Here is a 22,093-nt window from a genome sequence, read left to right on the forward strand (position 1 = left end):
AAGGGAAAAAATGGCTTTTACAGGTGGAGGTAGCCTATGGAATCACTCCTTGCCCCCAGCAGACCTATCACCTGGCCACCCTCATCCCTGCGAGCAGCAGCAAGAGCTACCTCTACAAGCACAGCTATAGCACCCAAGGCGTGGATGATGAAGAGCCAGCAGGGTTCCCCGCCAAAGAGGATCTAGGGAGGTGGCTGCAACACTCTTTGGGTGCCAGTGGTGAGGCTGGGAGGCCCCGGCAGGTGGGGGTGCATTAATCCAACAGATACTTGCTGATAATATCAGAGAGTGGTAAGTGCTACACAAAAAAATAGAGTGATGGGCTAAAGCTGGTCAGGGAAGTTTAGCAAAAAATACAGTACTTCTCGTGGACTTCTGAATTGGGCATAAATGACCCTATACTTATTATTGGAGTAAATTATGTTATTTGTCTCCACATGCCCCAGAGCAGTTATATGTATTATTCTTGACATCTACAGTTTATTAACTATTTAGCACTAATTTAATAACAGGCCAAACTTACCTTGTTTTCTTCTAAGCTTCTGTTAGATTGAATTAAGATAGTTCTGTCTACTTCTTGTTGAAGCGCATGGAGTTAAAGAGGTTGCTTCTTTGGCTCAAACTGCAATTAAGTCTGATAACCTCGCACAGAGAGCAGCTGCCATGAAGAAAAAAAAATGGGGGAAGCAATCAATTCATTGAAGAATGATCAGAGGAGAGGAAATGGAGGTGTTGGATATAGGGAATATGGACCATAAGTTGTGAGCAATCTTCTCATTTATAGTTGATGGGAACATTACACCTCCTTTCAAAGTGGTCATTGAACAGAGCTAATAATCAGCCATGGGTCATTTCCACCTAAAATCACCTCTTGTTTTCTCTGAAAGGATCCTCTTAAGAAAGCACAAAGCTCAGACACCAAGAAAGTCTAATGGTAACACCCCCGAAAACAACATCAGCTGTTGCAACCTAAGGTTTCTAAGATTTACAGAAAGAGAACAAGTGAGTGCAGGGAAAAGGTCAGCTCGTGTCAGTTTGGAGTCTGGCCTGGCACTGGTTGGGTAGACTCGGCCATCTCCTCTCCCAGGGAGGGCCACTAATTCGCTTTGCTCCATGATTTAAAGTGCTATCGATTTGTCTGTGACATTCAAGTATTTTTGAAGATTGGGCTTTCAAATATTCAGAGCATTTTACCCCAAATGACCAAATCTAATGGAGATTAGAATGATATATAGAAATGAGAAGAGACTTGAGCAGTATTCCTTAAATCTCATTATCCTTTTGATAAACCACTTAGCTTTCTGTTCAACATTCTGTTTAATTTTCTTTTCCTCTATAGTGAGATCGATAATTTTAAGTATTATTTCTCAAAGTTTCCATTACCAGTGGGAGCCTCAATAAGCAAATAGCCACCACATGCTTAATAGCTTAAACTCACAATACCAGATGGAAGGGATCTGACTCTTCCTTTTTGTTCTGTGAGAAGGAAAATTTGCTATGATTTCAGAGTGGGAAATCTAGGTCAGCATTTATAAAATCCATCTTCCAGTATGAAGAGACATTCGTATTTTGGTTTCTTAGAGGACTGGAGCCCTCAATGCCAAGCAGAAGGAGGAGAGCTAGTTATGGGGGAAAGAGAAGAGTGCCATGTTGGATGAAGGAAGCTACCTTCTTCATGCCATTCGGGTCAGTCACTAATAGAAACCATCCCTGCTGAGCAGGGAGCTAGAGCTGAGGCTCAAAGTGCCGGAGCTGACATACTGGAAATGGTGGTGGTTACACACAGGCATACCTTGGAGATATGGCAGGTTCCATTCCAGACCACAGCAATGAAGCAAATATCACAATAAAGCGAGTCAAATGGATTTTTTTGGTTTCCCAGTGCATGTAAAAGTTATGTCTATTAAGTGTGCAATAACATTATGTCTAAAAAGCCAAAGTAAGTACCTTAATTAAAAATACTTTATTGCTACAAATAAAGAAACTGATCCCATTCACAATTGCACCAAGAAGCATAAAATACATAGGGATAAATCTAACCAAAGATGTAAAAGATCTGTATGCTGAAAACTATAGAAAGCTTATGAAGGAAATTGAAGAAGATATAAAGAAATGGAAAAACATTCCATGCTCATGGATTGGAAGAATAAATATTGTCAAAATGTCAATACTACCCAAAGCTATCTACACATTCAATGCAATCCCAATTAAAATTGCACCAGCATTCTTCTCAAAACTAGAACAAGCAATCCTAAAATTCATATGGAACCACAAAAGGCCCCGAATAGCCAATTTGGAAGAAGAAGACCAAAGCAGGAGGCATCACAATCCCAGACTTTAGCCTCTACTACAAAGCTGTCATCATCAAGACAGCATGGTGTTGGCACAAAAACAGACACATAGACCAATGGAATAGAATAGAAACCCCAGAACTAGACCCACAAATGTATGGCCAACTCATCTTTGACAAAGCAGGAAAGAACATCCAATGGATAAAAGACAGTCTCTTTAACAAATGGTGCTGGGAGAACTGGACAGCAACATGCAGAAGATTGAAACTAGACCACTTTCTCACACCATTCACAAAAACAAACTCAAAATGGATAAAGGACCTGAGTGTGAGACAGGAAACCATCAAAACCCTAGAGGAGAAAGCAGGAAAAGACCTCTTTGACCTCAGCCGTAGCAGTTTCTTACTTGACACATCCCCAAAGGCAAGGGAATTAAAAGCAAAAATGAACTACTGGGACCTTATGAAGATAAAAAGCTTCTGCACAGCAAAGGAAACAACCAACAAAACTAAAAGGCAACCAACAGAATGGGAAAAGATATTCGCAAATGACATATCGGACAAAGGGCTAGTATCCAAAATCTATAAAGAGCTCACCAAACTCCACACCCGAAAAACAAATAACCCAGTGAAGAAATGGGCAGAAAACATGAATAGACACTTCTCTAAAGAAGACATCCAGATGGCCAACAGGCACATGAAAAGATGCTCAATGTCACTCCTCATCAGGGAAATACAAATCAAAACCACTCTCAGATATCACCTCACGCCAGTAAGAGTGGCCAAAATGAACAAATCAGGAGACTATAGATGCTGGAGAGGATATGGAGAAACGGGAACCCTCTTGCACTGTTGGTGGGAATGCAAATTGGTGCAGCCGCTCTGGAAAGCAGTGTGGAGGTTCCTCAGAAAATTAAAAATAGACCTACCCTATGACCCAGCAATAGCACTGCTAGGAATTTACCCAAGGGATACAGGAGTATCCCTTGTACCCCTTGTACCCCACCTGTACCCCAATGTTTATAGCAGCACTCTCAACAATAGCCAAATTATGGAAAGAGCCTAAATGTCCAGCAACTGATGAATGGATAAAGAAATTGTGGTTTATATACACAATGGAGTACTACGTGGCAATGAGAAAGAATGAAATATGGCCCTTTGTAGCAACGTGGATGGAACTGTAGAGTGTGAGGCTAAGTGAAATCAGCCATACAGAGAAAGACAGATACCATATGTTTTCACTCTTATGTGGATTCTGAGAAACTTAACAGAAACCCATGGGGGAGGGGAAGGAAAAAAAAAAGAGAGAGAGAGGTTAGAGTGGGAGAGAGCCAAAGCATAAGAGACTGTTAAAAACTGAGAACAAACTGAGGGCTGATGGGGAGTGGGAGGGAGGGGAGGGTGGGTGATGGGTATTGAGGAGGGCACCTTTTGGGATGAGCACTGGGTGTTGTATGGAAACCAATTTGACAATAAATTTCATATATTGAAAAAAATACTTTATTGCTAAAACATGCTAGCCATCATCTGAGCTTTTAGCGAGTCACAGTCACTGATCACAGATCACCATAATAAATATAATAATAATGAAAAAGTTTGAAATCCTGCAAGAATTACCAAAATGTGATGTAGAGACACAAAGTGGGCAAATGCTGCTGGAAAAATGGTGCCAACAAGTTTGTCCCATGCAAGGTTGTCACAAACCTCCAATTTGTAAAAAAACAAAAAACAAATAAACAAAAATCCCCACAGTAGAAAGCTAAGTGCAATAAAACAAGGTATGCCTGTTTATGGGGGTACTGGCATGCCAGCCCTCTCCTGAGAACCAACCCATATCCCCTTCTCGGAGACTCTACTCCCTGCTAAGACTTCTCATCACCCACTCCCTTACCTTCTGCCACAGCTAATTTGACCATGAATGGATATGTGACTCCAGCAGGACCAATCAGATGCTCTCTCCTGGGAATGTGGAATTGGGGCTCAGGAACTTTGTAGGCTTTTTTTTCTGCCTGGCACTTGAACTGCCTAGGATATGAAGCTGGGATTAGGGCACCCATGTTTGGATGTGGTTCAGTGAGCAGAGAAAGATAATTACAAAAGCAAACACTTGCAAAGTGCCAGACACTGTTCAAAGAACTTTACATTCATTCGTTTAATCTTACCACAGTCCTATGAGGTAAGTGCTGTAATTACCTTCAACCACACTTTATAAGTGAGGAAACTGAAGAAGCTTAAGGAACTTGCCCAAGGTTATGAGCAACTAAATGGTGGAGTTAATTTTCATAATCTAGGCATTTTGACTCCGGAGATTGTCCTTAACCACATGCTGAAATGCTGTCTGGAGGAATGGAGGGAATAGGAAAGAAGGAGAGAGAGAGGAATGAGTCAGATATAAGAGACAATATAGCTCTAGAGAGAGAGATTTGGAGAGACAAGCCAGCCTAACTCTCATCAGTTTGGCAGTTTCTGTCATCAGTCCTTATGAGGCCTGGCCACACTTCCTGTCTCTGGTTCCACCAGATCCCTCTGTTTCTAGTCAATTTTCTTTTTTGCTTAAACCAGCTTGAATGGGTTCTGTTCATTGCAAACAAATGATCTCTGACTCAATAAAATGGAATAGGAGGGAACATTTTCCAGCAGGGGGTCTGAGATTAGATAAAACTGTGTTATGTTAATCAGCTAGAGAAGCATGTGAGAGATGTTTTAATTTTGCTCTTTCCTAAATTCACGCAGTATACTAAGCACAGATGATATAATTGCTTTAATATCCAAGATTAAATATCATACAAAGGTGTAGTTTAGAAAAAGGAATGTAATCTCTGCCCAATGACTAGGGCTTAATACAATCATAACCTCACTTCCACCTGATGGAATTGGGTGTAAATTATAGGGGTAGCTTTTTAGAATGACAATAAACCAAGGACTGATAAGTATAGGGTGTAAATGAAGGGTATAGATGATGCATTCTTAATTAGTCTTAATTTTTGTCTCTTAGTTAATATGTTTTTAATTATTGCATGAGTTCTCCATTGCTGCATTACAGATCATCCCCCAAGACTCAGTGGCTTAAAAAAAACATCATTTTATTCTCTTTCATGGTTTCTGTGGGTCAGGAATTCAGACAGGACAAAGCAGAGATGGCTTATCTTGGCTCTGCAAGGTGTGACTGAGGGCTCTAATCATCTGATTTGTGAGGCGTGTCTGCTTTTGTTGCTGGTTATTGGCTGAGACCTCACCCAGGCTGTCATCCAAAGCACCTGCATGTGACTTTTCCAAGTGATTTTTCCATATGACCTAGTTGGTTTTCTCACAGTGTGGCTGCTGGGTACCAAGAATGAACATCATCAGAGAGAACCAGGTAGAAGCTGTATCACATCTTATGATCTCTTCTTAGGAGTCATACAGCATCCCTGCTTTTATAGAACAAGTCTGCCCGGTTCAAGAGGTGGGAACACAGGTCCCACTCTTGAGGGGAGAAATGTCAAAAGTCACACAATAAGAATAAATTTGGGTGGGAGATACTGTTGCAGACATTTTTGGAAAGCTAGCACAGAAACAGAATACAATGACAAATGTTGATTTTTAAAAAAGAAAATCTGTGGAAGCCTGTAAGTCTCATACTTTTTCTTTTTTTTTTTTTTAAAGCAGAGCATTGGGACATCTGGGTGGCTCAGTTGGTTAAGTGTCCAACTCTTGGTTTTGGCTCAGGTCATGATCTCACAGTTCTTGAGTTTGAGCCCTGAATCGGGCTCCACACTGACAGTGCAGAGCCTGCTTAGGATTCTCTCTCTCTCTCTCTCTCTCTCTCTCTCTCTCTCTCTGTCTCCTGCTTGTGCTCTCTCTTTCAAAATAAATAAACTTTAAAAATAAATAAATAAATAAATAAATAAGCAGAGCATTTAGTAAATTGTTCTGTGGCCTGATTGAAACTGTCATCAATTGAATGGAACAGTTTACAGCAAGGGGAACTGATACTCCAGACTTGATTCTGCCGGCACAGGACTACTATTGATGAGACACTCATGAGAGTTTGGGAGACAGTGTCCATTCCACTAAAGCAGGACAAGCCCAATGTGTATCTTTAGACTTTCAACAGAGATGATCTCATGGTGAGAACCTTGGAAAGGGAGTAAAGCTAAAAAAGGATGGCTCTAAAAATAAAATTCAGAACCTAAAATTGTGAATGATCCTAATGAGGAAGAAAAAGAAAAGATATGTAAAGAAAACAGCGTTTCTACTGATGAGCTCCGATTTGAAGAGGACACACATAGAGGGGAAGGAGGGGCAGAAAACTAAGGATGTGTATTGAAGAATGTCACAAATTTTTCGGATTGTCAGAGGAAAGCAAAAACACAGGGGAGGTCGAGGTTTTGAGGATTGGGAGAAACTAAAGATCAACAGCCAGGGAGATTCTTCTGACCATGTGTGGGAGAGAACAACCCGTTTCCAAACTCATCAGGTAGTCTGTTAAACAACTAGAGTTAAGAAGGAAAACCTTCACAAAAAAATTTCCTACAATTGACAGAAAGGAAACACAATGTCTTCACTTATTTTTTCTTCTTGACTACCAGGGACTTGCAAATTTAGGAAGACTGTATGTCTAGGCTGCTTAGGTTAAACCCAATTTATACCTGTGGCCCAGGTGTAATTGTTAATAGGGTTCCGTGTCATTCTCAGGAGTCCCATTAGGAACTCTGGACAAGATAGGATAGAGACAGCTACGTAATTTGCTGGACCCAGTGAAAAGTTAAAATGCGGAGACCTTTGTTCAAAAAGTAGGGGGAAAGTGCTGTCAAAGGTACTGAAACATAAAGCTTTTTCCTTTCTTCTGCAGTCTTTCTTGACTTGTCATGGTGTTTTTTATTTTATGTTGTTCTTTTTTGTAGAGAGAGAGAGAGAAAGAGTGCAAGCAAGGGGAGGGGTAGAAGGAGAAAGAGAGACTCTTAAGCAGGCTCCACACCCATTGTGAGAGAGAGAGAGAGAGAGAGAGAGAGAGAGAGAGAGAGAGAGAGAGAGAGAGACTGACTCTTAAGCAGGCTCCACACCCATTGTGGAGCCCAAAGCAGGGATCCCATGACCCTGGGATCATGACCTGAGCTGAAATCAAGAGTCAGATGCTCAACTGACTGAGCCACCCAGGTGCTCCTTATTTTATGTTGTTCTAAGTAGAGAAGAAATAAAATTTTAACTGAACTATTTTTATTTAACCTTTTGACACGTGCTTTTGATACTCTACCTTTGGCTTATTGAGGAGAAAGAAAGGACCACAAGGAAAAGGATTTATGAGCCGGCCTATTTTTCCCTTTCCTTCTGTGTCATAATTTGCAGTGTAATTGGCTAATACGGAGACGTAACATGTGTAAGAAAGGATACGATAGAGTTCCTTGGTCATTTGTGTTTTTCAAAATACCATTGCCTTCTTCTGTGCCTAGAGTAAGTCTGGTTCAAAGACAGAATGTAGCTTCTTAGATCTGTCATCAACCCCCACACTCAGTCTTGGGTGTAACCCACCTTGTACTCACTTAAAGCTGGCTGAACTCCATGATGGTGATGCTTCTAGGCCCAGGACCGTACTTTGAGCACCACGAGTGAAGAGCAGTGTGACTCACACTTGCTTGTGCATACACATCACCAGGGTATTTGTTAAAATGGAGACTCCGATGAAGCAGTTCTGCGGTGGGGCTGGCATTGCTGTCTGCCACCACACTTTGAGTAGCAAGGGTCTAGAGTAGATAATGAGCACCATAGGAGGAAGAGAGAGTGGGACTTGAAATGGGCTTTAAATCAGGGGTAGGAATGACGAAAAGGACAGAATGCATCCCAGGCTGGGCAAAGGGGGAATGTGTAAAGACAAGAAGCAGCAGAACAGGGGGTAGATGGATTTGGCTGGTGCCAAGGCTCTTACTGGGGGGTAGGAAACAGAGTGGAGAGACTGGCAGGGCCAGAATGCAGAGGGTCCTCAGGCAGGTGCAAGGTCTCCCTAGAAGTGGCAATTTTGGGGAATATGTCTGGGACACAGATCTCCTAAAACAATTCTCCATACCTATTGTCATTAAATCCTGATCTGATAAGGACTAAAACTAGCAGTCCCTGAGGGACCAAATGGTCCAGGAGTTTAATTTCGTCTGCTGGACATGCCATGTTGAGCTCTAAGGCAGCATGGCAGGGTAGCAGAGGCCTGAGTCAGGAGACATGGCTTCAGGATCTGGCTTGGGTAAGTGACTCTAGGTGTGGCCTGCTTCTCTGTGGATTTCTCTATACCGCTGGGGGTCTTAGATGACCTTTCAAGTGTCTTTCAACAATCCATGACATTGCGAGCCTGTTTGATCCACCCCTGTCAATACCCTTGTCACGGAGGGTGTCCCTCCCCAACCCTGGTGTGCCGGGTCAGGACTGAATAGGAGAGTGGGAAGTGGGTTCAGTAGTTCCCAGAACAAGAGGAGCTTCATGATGCTCCTGCTCCCCACTCCTCGGTGTCTCTTTACAGGATTAGGTGTTGAGTCCCCAGGGATTGAGGCTGTTCCAGCTCTCAAAGCAACATTCCCAGGAAATTTACCTTGACCGCTAAGACCTAAAGCAGATCCAGGTGTGCCCAGGAAAGGGTAGAGGGTGACATTGAGAACACATTACCAAATGGATGAGGCAGTGGCCTAAACTGGTGGAACACGTCCTACAGTGTCTCCCCAAATCCCTCTCTGCTCCCTGATGTCCCAGACTCAGAGGTGAGGGGGAGCTTCCAGTGCCCTTGGTGGGGACTATTGCTTGGGTTTATCATGGGTGGGAGTGAAGTAAAGGTCATTGACCAAGAAATAAACATGACTCCAGCAACTTGTAGCTATTAAATGGCACAAAAGATCAGAAAATTTCTCTTTGAAGGCTGGAAGGCAGAGAAAGTTTATCTCCTCTGCTGCAAGAACAGAGAGAGAGCACCTTAAATTATCCTGGCTCCTGTTTGGCTCTGCTCTTGTCATCCAGAAAAGGCTACAAGCCTCGCCCTCACCCCCCAGGGAGGTGGGTAAACCCACTTCACTGAGGTTTTTAATTCCTGGGGTAATCCCTTCCTTCCGAGCCAGGTGGGGGGTAGGGAGACCCCTTGCATCCAAATCTTTGATCTGGGTGGAAGCAAAAGAGAAGGACTTCTATAAAACTGTCAGGGAGATGGGAAGGGACCTTGAAAGAGGGCTTGTAAATGGGCAGTTCACCTTTGATCAGTCGCCTTAGACCCTTTTTACAGCCTAGGATTATGGCTTTAAGTGCCCTTCCCGTGTCTCCACGGGAATCATGTGACTTAAGAACAATTAGATTATTCTAAAAGTTTAGAGAGATTGTTCACAAAAGACTTTCATTTTCATTAGAGGAGAAAGAAAAAAAATAAAAGGAAAAGAAAACATCAATCCAAACCATGAAGTTGATTCCTGAGTTAGTAATAAACTGGAAACCCAGTCTGTTCCTTTCCATGTAACAGGATACTCTCTGGCCTGGCAATTCCACTAAAATCTATTAATGACAGGGATATGAGATATAATTTTATTCCCCATTCCCTCCACCCCCCCAGAAAAAAGAAACAAAGCAGTTGCTATCTCTCATTGTTGGAGTTTTACTTCATGTTATTAAAAATGTCAGGAAAACAGAAACTTAACAGTCTGACTTTCTCCACTTGGATATAAACAGATAATAGGGCTGACTGCTGACTTCCAGTTAATGTAATGTGTGTGGTCAAATACCTCATAAAAGACTAATTCATCATGGCTGCATCTGTCTGTGTATGTTTCTATGAATTGCCTCCCACCCCAATACCACATGAAGAGGAAGAAGGTTTATAATCTGATGTTCATCTCAAAATCTGGCCAGCAAAAGATGAGATATAAACAGCTTCTTGTCAGTGTTTAGGGAAAGTCTGTGATTTGGAAGAAGGAAGAGACTTTTCTTTTCTTTTTTAATATGAAATTTATTGTCAAATTGGTTTCCATACAACACCCAGTGCTCATCCCAACAGGTTCCTCCTCAATACCCATCACCCACCCACCCTTCCCTCCCACCCCCCATAAACCCTCAGTTTATTCTCAGTTTTTAAGAGTCTCTTATGGTTTGGCTCCCTCCCTCTCTAACTTTTTTTTTTCTCCTTCCCCTCCCCCATGGTCTTCTGTTAAGTTTCTCAGGATCCACATAAGAGTGAAAACATATGGCAGCCAAACTATGGAAAGAGCCTAAATGTCCATCAAGTGACGAATGGATAAAGAAATTGTGGTTTATACACACAATGGAATACTATGTGGCAATGAGAAAGAATGAAATATGGCCTTTTGTAGCAACGTGGGTGGAACTGGAGACTGTTTGCTAAGTGAAATAAGTCATACAGAGGAAGAGACTTTTCAAATGTGGCTGGTTCTAAGCCCATCAGTCACGGCCTTCCGGCTTGCTCACTGAGCCCTCCTGTCACAGGCTGCATGACTACCAGCCCCTCACCCCCACCAGCCATACTGGTAGCTGCAATCCCAATGGGACTGGAAAGTCCCATTTTCTTGTGGCAGCCCTGGCTTCATCTGCCTGGGCATCAGCTGGGAGGCAAAAGTCCCATCTCTGTGAAGCTGGCAGATTTGCCTGGCATCCACCCCACCTAAGTTGCTATGCAGACCCATTTGGAGCCCACCAGAGTCACATGGAACAGTCTCTTCCCCTTCTAAATAGGCACCTTTGTTATTTGGCTCTGGGTGCCTACCTCCTTCTCCAGCACTACTCCATTGGCCAATGCTGAGCCATGGGGCTCGGATGGGGGTTCCACCTTTTCTGCAGTGGGTATAGCCCTCATTACAGAATTACCTGACATGTCATCATCCCTGAAATGGGACAGCAAGCATCTGGGGGACAGTTAGGACACTCTTCCTTGTGGTGTGAGAGCCAGGGAATTAAGCACTCTCATCATTCCTGCACAAGGCCCTGACATCTGTATGGGAGGGCCAGAGCTGGGCAAGCTGGGCAAGACCCCAACCTCTCGAGAACAGGTGTATCCCTGCAAACTCAGAGCAGACCCTAAAGATGATTGATGGGTGATGTGAACCACAGGGAAGGGATGGGGTTCTCTTTAAGGGACCCAATTAGGGGAGTCCTCATAAAGAAGAACAGTTAAAACTTGAGATTTTCCATTTTTAAAATAGTTTTGTTTTTGGGGCGCCTGGGTGGCTCAGTCGGTTAAGCGGCCGACTTCGGCTCAGGTCATGATCTCGCGGTCCGTGAGTTCGAGCCCCGCGTCGGGCTCTGTGCTGACAGCTCAGAGCCTGGAGCCTGTTTTGGATTCTGTGTCTCCCTCTCTCTGACCCTCCCCCGTTCATGCTCTGTCTCTCTCTGTCTCAAAAATGAATAAACGTTAAAAAAAATGTTTTTTAATTTTGTTTTCTTCCCTGTCTTTAGCTATACACCTCCCTTCCCCACATATTCACTTTATGATTATCAGCAAGCACCAGAGACGTTTTTCTTGCCTCTGACCAGTAGAGCATAGTTTCCTATAGGGAAAGTGACAAGGAAATTTGTGATTGCTAGATACTTGCATACGTATATATATATTCAATGCCTGGGTCTTTATGATCTCAAAATATCTAGTCAAGTAGTCAAAAACCTCAGGCAGTTAGAGACCAATGAGTCTAAGTATTCACATATTTACATGTTCATCCAGCAAATAAATGATGAGGTCTTACACGTGCCAAGGGGATCCCATCCTTATTCATGGAGAATCAACCATGCCAATCCCACCTTTCTAGGTAAATGCAAGAGTAAAAATCTGTGACAGGATTCACAACACAGATTAGTACATCTTTATGATTTATGCCTTCCATTTTGGTTGCAATAGGGTAAAAAATAAAATACTTGCTGAGCACCTGCCTAATAAACTCTTCCTCATTCTCCCCCTCCTTCTCCCAGTCCCTGATCCTTGTCCTGAGCCATCCGCTTCCAAGTGAAGACTTCCTCAACTCCCCTCACATCCTTATACCATCAGAACTTGCTCTTTCCTCTCATGGTCCCCTGTGGCACCAGGGGACTTGGAAACGTGCTCATCGGCTTGTTCCTCCATCACGTTTTTTGGTCCCTGGTGGTGAAAACCCTGACCTGTTTCTCTTTCATCTCTCTCAGTACCTAGCACTACACGCAGCACAGAGCGAGGGGCTCCGTTAAGCATTTGCTGGACGAGTGAATGATGTGCTGCTCTGGATGTCACGTGACCGTGGCAGACACCAACAGCCAGTTTGGCATAAGTGGGCCCAGTGCCCACTTCTGCCAGGCACGGTGCTAAAAGGACATCGCTGCAGCTCGATCACCTTGCTCCCAGCCAGAAAAGCTTCCTTGCCTCTGGGGCTTGCCCCTGCTGGGGTACGGGTCCCCCTGCATCCCCAGGGCCTTGATGAACATGGAATGAATGCTCCTTCAGATGGCATACTCATCAGTTTCCGTTCAAATTGTCCTCTCCTGCAAATTAAATTGTCTTTTCCTCCCCTGGGGGTATAATAATCCCTGCAACAGATTGTTTCCTGTTCTAAAAAACGACTCGCTTCTGCTTGCCACCTCCCTGCCGTGGTATTACCTTCTCGCAGTGTCTTTTGCAGTCCTTTCTTGGGCTCCTCCTTCCTCCTCAAATAAGCCTCCTTGTCCCTGAGCCTGAGCACGGCTCCCCCAGCTGACCCTAGGACTCCTTGCCGGGCTCAGGTCAGCCCCCTTCTCTGTGTACAGATGATAAAAGAGGATGGTTGCCTCTGTCTCCTTGCATGCAGTCCTCTCCCTGCCACATTCCCAAGCCCTCAGCTCCAGGATCCTTTAGCCTGGGCAGTTTCTTCATCTAATGTCCCAGCAAACTTAGACTAGACAATTGAAGATTGGATCAAAGAGTGGGGAGCTCCACATGCTGTACCAGGGGGAGTCACTTAGGTCTGAACATCTCAGCCTAGGAAGAGCCCCCTGCCCTGCCAAGAACCCCCTCTCAGTATTCTGCTGGTAGCTAAAAGGGCACCAGGCACCAGAAGTTGGCCAGCAAAGAAACAGTACTGGCGTGGGGTGGGGTGGGCGGGAGGTATGGAACAAGGTAAAGAAAGAAGAGGCTAGGGCAGGTGGGAACCAGGACAGGAATCAAAGGAACCAGGCCACCAGCTGCACTGTGGGTCACCTCTGCAAGGCTAGAGGCATGAGGTGCAGGGAGCTCCTATCCAGGGCTAATACTGAAGGAAGCGTGTCCTGGGAGGGACTGAGAGTGTAACACATGCACGTTTGTGCACACGCACTCGTACAAACACATAGCAACAAACCCTCTGAATTTACCCCAGGCTAGAAACCCAAATGGGATTGACGTATTGGTGTTGGGTGCCCTGTAATTATTGTACCCCACTCAGTCACTGTAGGGGGCCAGTACTGGACACTAGTTACATTAGGAATAAGGTTACCAGGCCGACTTAGGATGAAGTTACGTGAGAAAAGTACCCGATAGCTATTTGCCGCTCTGGATTCACTCTCCCCCTTCACTCTACTATCTGCACTGAGAGAGACTCAGTCAGAGGGGTCTGCCCTCCTCTGGCTTCCAATCGGTTTCAGCCAATGAGAAGCCTCAGCCTTTGGAGGGAGGGAGGAGGGCGATGTCGGGTATTTTTTCTCTCGGCTTCATCCCTGTGACATGGCCTCTGTCTGTCTGTTCCCTTCATTTCCATGCATCCCAGCTCTGCACGCTGTCTTTCCTGGTTCTGGGAACCTATCCCTCCCCTGTTCCCAGGGACAGTAACGGCCCGCTGCTGCTCCCCCTGGGTTTGTGAATTTCCTTTGTCGTTCTCCCACACTCCAACCTTTCATTTGCTATTAGTTAGCCCCTTTATAAATAAAACCTCCTTGATTTTTCCTAAGTTGACAGTGCTGTTTGTCTCCTGTTGAGACCCCCACTGATACAGCTAGAAAATTGTAAGATCCCGATTTTGTTTTCAAAAATACTGTCAGGAGCTCAGCTGAGCTGAGAGAGAGAGGTGAGCTGTCAGGTGTGGGCATAGCTGGTCAAAGCAACAATGAGCCAAAATGAAAGTAACAGTGAAGTCTTTAGTCACTGTGATAGTAGAAGCAAGAGGCAAAAACCAGAGAAGACGTTGGCTCCCTCGTGCTCCCTTCTCCCTGTGGAGGAGCATACAGGTGGAGGGTTCAGGTGGATCAGTGCAGATGGGTGTCCTCTCATGGCTGAGGGAGCCCCAAATAAAAGGCTCGGTCAGTATTATGGACCCTGGAGTGAAAGGAGGGCTAGGAGTGGAAAAGTGCTGAGTACTAAGTCACAGTGTGGGAAGTGTCCTCAAGGCTCTCCCTCCTCCCTCCGTAAGGAAGTCTCTGCAGAGGTCCATGAAAAAGGTCTTTGCTCAAGGCCTCAGACAAAGAGACCTAGGAATGTAAATATGGGAAGGCCATGGCTGGCCAGGGGGCCGGAGCCCTAGACCGCACCTCCCTCCAGAGACAGTGGTGCACTGGCAGCATGCCAAGGCTGGTGTGGGCAGGGCCGCCTTCCTGGTGAGGCCTGGGTGAGGCCTGCCTGCCGGGGAAAGCCTTCCTAACTGCCTAGGGTCAGGCTGGAAAAATCACACAGGGGTTTTTAACCAGGAGCCGGGCTCCTCAAAGACAGGAGCACCCAAAATGGAAGAAATACAGCAAAATGTTGAGAAACAGTGGTTTCTCTCTCTCAGGGCTATCCAACAGAAACATAATGAGTCACATGTATGTTTTTAAGGTTTTTAGTAGCTATGTGAACAGAGAAACAGGTGAAATTCATTTTAATAATAAATTTTATTTCATCCAAATAGATCCCAAATATAATTTCAGGCATATGAGTATTTTTAAAGTTATTAACGATCTGTTTTATATTGGTCCGCTTGGACCAGGCTTGGAACCTCATGGAGAGGAGGCGTGGCTGCAGCAGACAGGCCTATGCCGGGGCAGACACCCGAGCTGGCTGATAGCCTTTTCTCTGCTTGACGTGCTCCCTGCATGGGCTGAGCACCACCCAGACCGAAGCCCCCCTGCCCCAAACTGTGATCTGACCCACTCGAAAACGGGCAACTCTAACTCTAGATGCTTTTCAAGGAGTAAGTGGAGCACTAAGTTTCAGTTCCAGAGATAGATGGAAAACTCAAAAGATGCAGGCGAACTCTGCTCTGTGCCAAAAAGGTGTTTGCTGTTGTATGGGACGGTAAAAAACATAATAATTATTGTTTGCAGCAGAGTGCATTGTCCTAAGTTCATGGAAAGCACTTGCAGGTGGGTTAGCTGGTTGGAAGTCTGACTGGTTTGGAAACACCTGCCATGAGAAGGTAGCAGAGAATTGGCCCTGGGGCTAGAGGCACTGCAGAAATAGAACCCTAAAGTGGGCATCAGGACCCGTTTCCCCTGAACCCCCCATGTGACCTTCAGCAAGGCCTTTCTTCCTGGGGCATGTCTGTTTCTCCACAGAGGGGGGATTCAGTTAGGATCACAAGATGATTTCTAAGACCCATTCTAATGAAAGCATTTTGTGATTTTGCCTCTGGAGGAAGCATTTAGACCTCAGACAGCCCAAAGATGAATTTGAAAATGACTTCCAAGTGTGAGTCCTGGGGCCAGAAGAGGAGAGAGCCTGCAGTTGTCATTAGGACCAGCATCGGGTGGAAAAGCACTGCCCCAGAGCCGAGGACTTGAGTAGGCAGGGTTCGGTGAGAAGTGCCTGGGCAGACAGCCTTAGCAGACACAATACTCATGATTTTTTCTTTCCACTGGAAAAGTCCTTTCTGTCTGAGGCAATGTTTTCCACAGCTCCAGGGGGCTGTGGTCATTTCCTAACAAGATTTTTCCTATTTTGTGCAGCTGTGGTCTGGCATTTGCAACACTGTTTTTAAGCTGAATCTCACTTGGGTCCTCCAGGGCCGAGGGCTGGTGGGTAAACGCAGGCCTGGTGCATTCTGGGCCCTCCAGCTGCAGGTGGTTCCCTTTCTCCAGTACCTTGGTATTGTGGCAATAGATGTATAAAATTACAAGGTGACAGGGGTATAAGGACCTTGAAAGGTCATTTAGTGTAATCTGCTTATTTCATGGGAAGGGGAAACTGAGGCCCGGAAGAGAGGGACTTGCCCCAGGCCACATGGTTGGTTAGACAGAAGACAGCTCTTGTGATTCTTGATCTCAGTCCCCTGGGCTCATCCAAGGCTGCACTTCCTCCTTTGCGGATGTGGGGAGTGAGAGAATTTAACTTGCTGTGAATGGTTTAATACGTTTCAAGACTATGCTTTTACCCCACTTATCACCTAATACCTCTTTCTCTGTCTCTTGATTACTCCATTCCTATCCTTTGGCTTTCAGTGTTTACTAGAGATGATAGATGGAATACACGGACACACAGTTTCATTTAATAGTTTGCCAAGAGCCTCGCGCTGCTGAGGATGAAGGGTAAGGGAGACACTGGTCTATTGTAGCCTGGGACGTTTGCTTTCCCTGCCAACCACAGTCCAAGGCAACAAGCTCACTGACATCCCGGGAAGGCCCTGCTTAGGGAGCACAGGGAAGAGGTGGTTTGCACTGTCTGGAGCAGGTCAGAGATTGCAGAAGGAGATCGACCTCAGATTGGCAGATAGGGATCTACTTGTATATAATAGCAACTGACATCTTTCTTCTTCGGTAAAGGAGTTGAGTTCAGCCTCCAGTGTGGGTAGGGGTTTGTGTTTAATCCACGGCCGTCAGGCAAAGGCCATGTGAAACAGGACCTCCTCGGGCTTCAGTCTCGTAAAGTTCTGCCTCAGTCTGCAATTACGCAGCCCCTTTCTCACCTTATCTTTCTGGTATTCAGTTTACACTGCTGATTAGATCCTCTTGGCTTATTCACAGTCTAAAAGCCTCAGCCAAAGCCTTTCTGAAAATCCCACCAAAGACACAGACCTTGGGGAGGAAGACCAGGCTAAGCCAAGGCCATGACTAAATATCATTCAGGAACCACAGTGGGTCTAGGGGATTCCCTTTCTACTGAGGCTGGGTCAGAGCTTGATGGGAGTGAAAGTTAATCTTCTGGATCTCTTTGAATAGAGTCAGTTTGAAAATGTCAGGCATCCAGCATAGTTAGTCCTTTCTCCAGGTTGTCATTTACTTGTAAAAGGAGCACTATTCAAGCCCTAAATGTCAGCTTCTAGCCTCTGCACAAGTGGAATCAGGTAGCCCCTGAGTACTTCAGCCTGTACTCTTAACATCTAGGCCCGGGCTCCGTGGGGGGCTGTCCTGGAATCAGCCCCAGAGAAATGACCCTAGGTACTGAAGGTTTCTGGATTTTGGTCCTCTGTGACTTGAATGCTTCTACTTCCTGAGAGCAGTTCCTAACACTTTATTTACCCTTATACATGCAAAAGATGACAACTCTTTAAACACACAATTAGACTGGGGCTTTGATTCCCAAGCTTGGGTCTCTACCTGGCAGCTGTTCCAGTATCTGGCTCACTGCTCTCAACTGCCTTTTATTCTATGAGCTAATCTCTCTCTTGGCTCTTTGTTAATGGCCTTCCCCATCCCCCCGCGAGGCACCATATGCTTAATGACATCCTATAAAGAGGACCGATCTCCCTTAGCTGTCCTCTATCTTTTGGAATGCACCGTCCCCTCCCTTGTGTTAGAAAAAACAAATTAAGCACCAAGAGGCAGCCAGAGAGCTAATGGACCTGACTCTGCCAGGGAAGGGAAAACAAAGTCTCCAACCCTTTGCAGCTCTCAAAGATCCTACGGAGAGGTGATCTGTCTCAGGTCCCTAACGAGCTTAAATCTGCCTACTCAGTCATTGTCCTTTGTTCACTTCTCCTCTGCTACCTGAATTGCCTTCCCCACTCCACCTCCAGACACACGGAACCAGAAGTTTATCTCAGGGGCAAGACCTGATGATTTGAGTCTCGAGTCATTGTAAATCACTAGCGTAATGTCTTGAAATTCAAGGCATAAATATAAATATAAATATAATATATAATAAATATGATATATTACAATATATTATATTTATATAGTATATAATATATATAAATAATATACACATATATAATCTAAATCTGTGCCTTTTGGCTTATTATGAAACATTTCCAGTGAAGATTGTTTTAAATGTGAGAATTCTTTTTTATTGTGTCCCATCCACTTAGATAATAGACGGATTATTACTATTAATGGATGCTAACTATATTCACAAAACATGAGGTTCCCACTCGAATATTTCCAAACTACTGCGTTAGGTGAAATATACATACAGTAATGAGTCAGTTTTGGGAGAAATGGCTAACCCTCCAAACCTTACGTAACTGCACTATAATCTTGGCTTTGTTCCTATCCAGATACTGGGCTGAACACAGATAAAACAAGCCAGCCAAATTCAAACTAAGATCTCATTTGACTGTCTCCCCCCACCCCCCTCACACACACACACTAAATTAGCACATTTCTCAGGCATCATTCAGAACAATGGTTCCCAATCCTGGCTGCAATTAGAATCATCTGGGGAGCTTTAAAAAAAAAAAAATCAATGCCCAGGCCCCACTCCAAATCAATTAAAATAGATTTTCTGGAGGTGGGCCTAAGGCATGGGAATTTTTATAAAGCTTCCCTGGTTATACCAACGTTGAGCCATGGATGTGAATCACTGGTTTAAACATGGCCAAAATTAATGATTATAGGTTTTGTTTACATAACAAACTGTTAGCTTAATATTTGTAATAAACCTAACATAGTTATGTTTTAAGTCAAATAAAGCCAACAGGAAGGCATATCCATGTAGTGAAAGGTCGAGCTGCTTTGTTCCAGTGCTACCTGGATTAGCCAGATCTTTGGAGGTCATAACACAATAACGCAAACAAGTTTGGCCAAATAAGTTTTAGCAACCAGTTTCCTATTTGGCATGTTTCTAGTACAGCCAGGGCTGTATGAATGTGGGAGGTAGTCATGATTCACTCTTTATTCTCTCCATTGAGGGAGCCTGGACGAACGCCAATGGTCTGTCTGCAGTACCGGGGGCTGAGGACTACTGAGATTAGGCTCAGGACACAACTTCCTCACGCTGATGCTGAGACCACAAGATGGCCATGGCGTCTTCTTGAGAATTGGATAACAATCTAAGGCACCCCTCTCAAGGACGTTTTCCTAACCACCGCATCTTCCCACCAAACACACGTCCTGGGCCAATCCTGAAGGCGACTGTTTACCGGGCACCACCACGCTTCCAGAAGAGACATCCTGGCTGCTGCAGGTCTGCCGCTTCCCTGCCGAGGCAGAGCCTGCCTTCCTGAGTTTCTTTGCCAAATCCACGTGTCCCCAAATGGTCCTTCTCACAGAGAAGTCCGATCGGCAAGCCTTACAACATCTTCATTGCTTTAAAAGAATGGAAGAAACGTGTGCTTCTAATTACCACATTTACAGCTCCTTTCTCTCTCTCTCTCTCTCTCTCTCTCTCTCAATCCTATAGAAAACAGACCCAGCTCCTTTTGAAAACTTGCAAATATTTCACATTTGTTTGGAGAGCAGATTTTTTTTCCAGGTTTTTGGAAAGCTGAAGTCACCGACACATGGCTGCTGGGTGATATTGTTGCTGAGTGCAAACATCACTTGTTCCTAGCACAGCCAAACCTGCCTTTTCAGCCATGCCAGTGCCTGGGAGGTGTAAGCCTAATGTGGAACAGTCCCAGGGCTTGTGGGAGTGGTATTCTTCTGTCTGCAGTGACCTCAAAGAGAACTGAGCAAGGTATATAGTGCTTTGTCTTGAGTCTTGCCCCCACCCCAGTTTTGTCTCAGGCATCAGTTGATTCTAGTTCAGAGCTCTACGTAGCATGGGACTAAAAAAACACCTTGTGACCCTTTGGGAATAAAAGTGGAATGGCATAGATCCTGGGATATTAGGCCTCTGGTCTGATTCTGTGTCCATGCTGAGTCTGGTCCCATTTGGCTCCCATTCATTAGATTCTTTTCTATAGAGAGCACAGATAAAGCAAGATCTAGTCTGGGGTAACTGGCTACTGAGGACAGGTGCTTTGGTACCCTGTTCATTATTGTGATCACCTTGGTCCCCAGGTCCAGTCTTCATCTGTGCATGTTCATGATGATCAAGTGTCACGGGGATTGCATGACTAGTTAATATGGACACTAGAATGTTAGCACTAGAAGGAACCTCTTACATCACAGAGGGGAGTGTAAGGCTCAGCCAAGAGAAGTGACTTTCTCAAGGTCACACACTAGTTAGTGCCAGAGATAAGATGAGAATCCAGAAATCCTAACTCCCAAATCAGTGTTCTTTCTATCGCCTTTTGCTGTCAAAACTCATCACGTATGAGTTGATCAGCATATTTATTTCCCAGAAGAGAAGGCTACTTGGGGACCTAACATTATTAATAGAGTGTTATTTGGTATATACAGAAGACTAGTCCAGGGTTCGTGCTGGAAATAAATGGATGAAGCCAGGAGTCAGGGATACAAAAAGCCATGCTGAGAAAGCCACCCACGGAGATGCGTGTTCCCATGTTGGGCCCAGAGAAGACCGAGGCAGCCAGGAAACTTTTTGGAACTGTAATGGATAGTCAAGGAAGAAGCAGGGCCCTGAGATGAACCTAAGTCCCTGAGTTAGAAGTGGAATTATTCTGAGAAAGAAGAGAGAAACCAACAGAGGGAAAAGTTAATCCCTTCTTAACTGCTCTTTGTTCCTGTACACACGCTGAAGCAAGTAGGAGGAATTTCCAGCCCAGCACCCCCAGTGAGAAAAGTCTGATCACTTGATTCATTTAACCTACAGCTAGTCCAAGAGGGGAGAGCTGCAGGGACTTAAAGGGACACAGCCATTTTATGGGGAGAAACCCGCTGTGAAATGAAGTTTCAGTCGTGTTTGTTCCCAGGTCAGTCTGGTGGCCACAGCTGGGAGGGAAAAGATTTCCTTGATACCAGGCACGGCGGAAGGGGGGGGGGCGGTTGGGGGGGCAGCATTTGCAGGGGCTGCTGGCAGGATACGGCTGCTCCCTCCCCGACTCTCTGGAAAAATACAAGCAGGCAAATTTGAACTTGGCCCTTGAATAGGCTCATTTTGTAGATCCATGTAATTTGAGCTCCCAGCAACCCCTGGGGCCTGGTCTCAGGTGACTTGCCCCTTCAGCAGCTCTGGAGACTGCCAGAAAGGACTGGCCTCTCAGAGCCCAAGCTTAGTGTCTTCTAGCTCCAATCCAAGGAAACTGTGGAGGGTGACTAGAATGTGTCTGATGGCCTGGTGGTCAATCCTAGGGCACAGCCCTCCACTCCACACAGGAACCAGAGTCATATTTGATGGGATTCCCTCAAGGCACCCTCGTAACAAAGAAAATGAGCTCGGCGGAAAATTTCTGAGAAAATGGTGAGGTGTGTGACAAAACCAGGGTGAGCTGGAGGTAACTAAAGTGGAGCCCCAAGCAGCTCCACAGGGACCAGGCAGTGTGTTCATACAGGCCCACACTCACGGCAGACATTTGACCCCACAGCAGGTGCAGGCCAACTGCCCAGGGACCCCCTCCACGGCAGTTCCTTCCCTCTTGCCCGCAGGCAAGATCAGGCTTGGCAGTTGCATTCCAGAGGCTGAGAGTAGAAAACCCAGTCTCTCCTTGTGTCGTCAGTTCTGACCACAGTGCTGTGGAGAGCTCTTTTCCCAACCTTCTTGTTCGTTCCCAGATCCTGAGTAACAGCACTGCAGAGCAAGGGTTTATTAGGAAAGGTGCAGTTGCCTGCTCAGGGACTCTGATGGAATACAAACACAAAGAGAAGACTAAGGGGTAAAATGAAGTTCCCAGGTGATGTCCTCTCAGT

The 22,093-nt window shown here is 45.2% G+C and overlaps 1 long non-coding RNA gene across 1 annotated transcript in view; it reads left to right on the plus strand.

Annotated features, from left to right (window-relative positions):
* LOC125175248 (uncharacterized) overlaps positions 1 to 21,179 on the plus strand; it is a 68,623-nt gene extending 47,444 nt beyond the window's left edge. Inside the window, exon 4 of the long non-coding RNA XR_007155713.1 lies at positions 19,252 to 21,179. This is a non-coding gene — a long non-coding RNA (uncharacterized LOC125175248). The remainder of the gene's footprint in view (positions 1 to 19,251) is intronic.
* The last annotated feature ends 914 nt before the right edge of the window (positions 21,180 to 22,093 follow it).

This window comes from Prionailurus viverrinus, chromosome C2 (genome assembly GCF_022837055.1).
Source record: "Prionailurus viverrinus isolate Anna chromosome C2, UM_Priviv_1.0, whole genome shotgun sequence".
Taxonomy (NCBI): domain Eukaryota; kingdom Metazoa; phylum Chordata; class Mammalia; order Carnivora; family Felidae; genus Prionailurus; species Prionailurus viverrinus.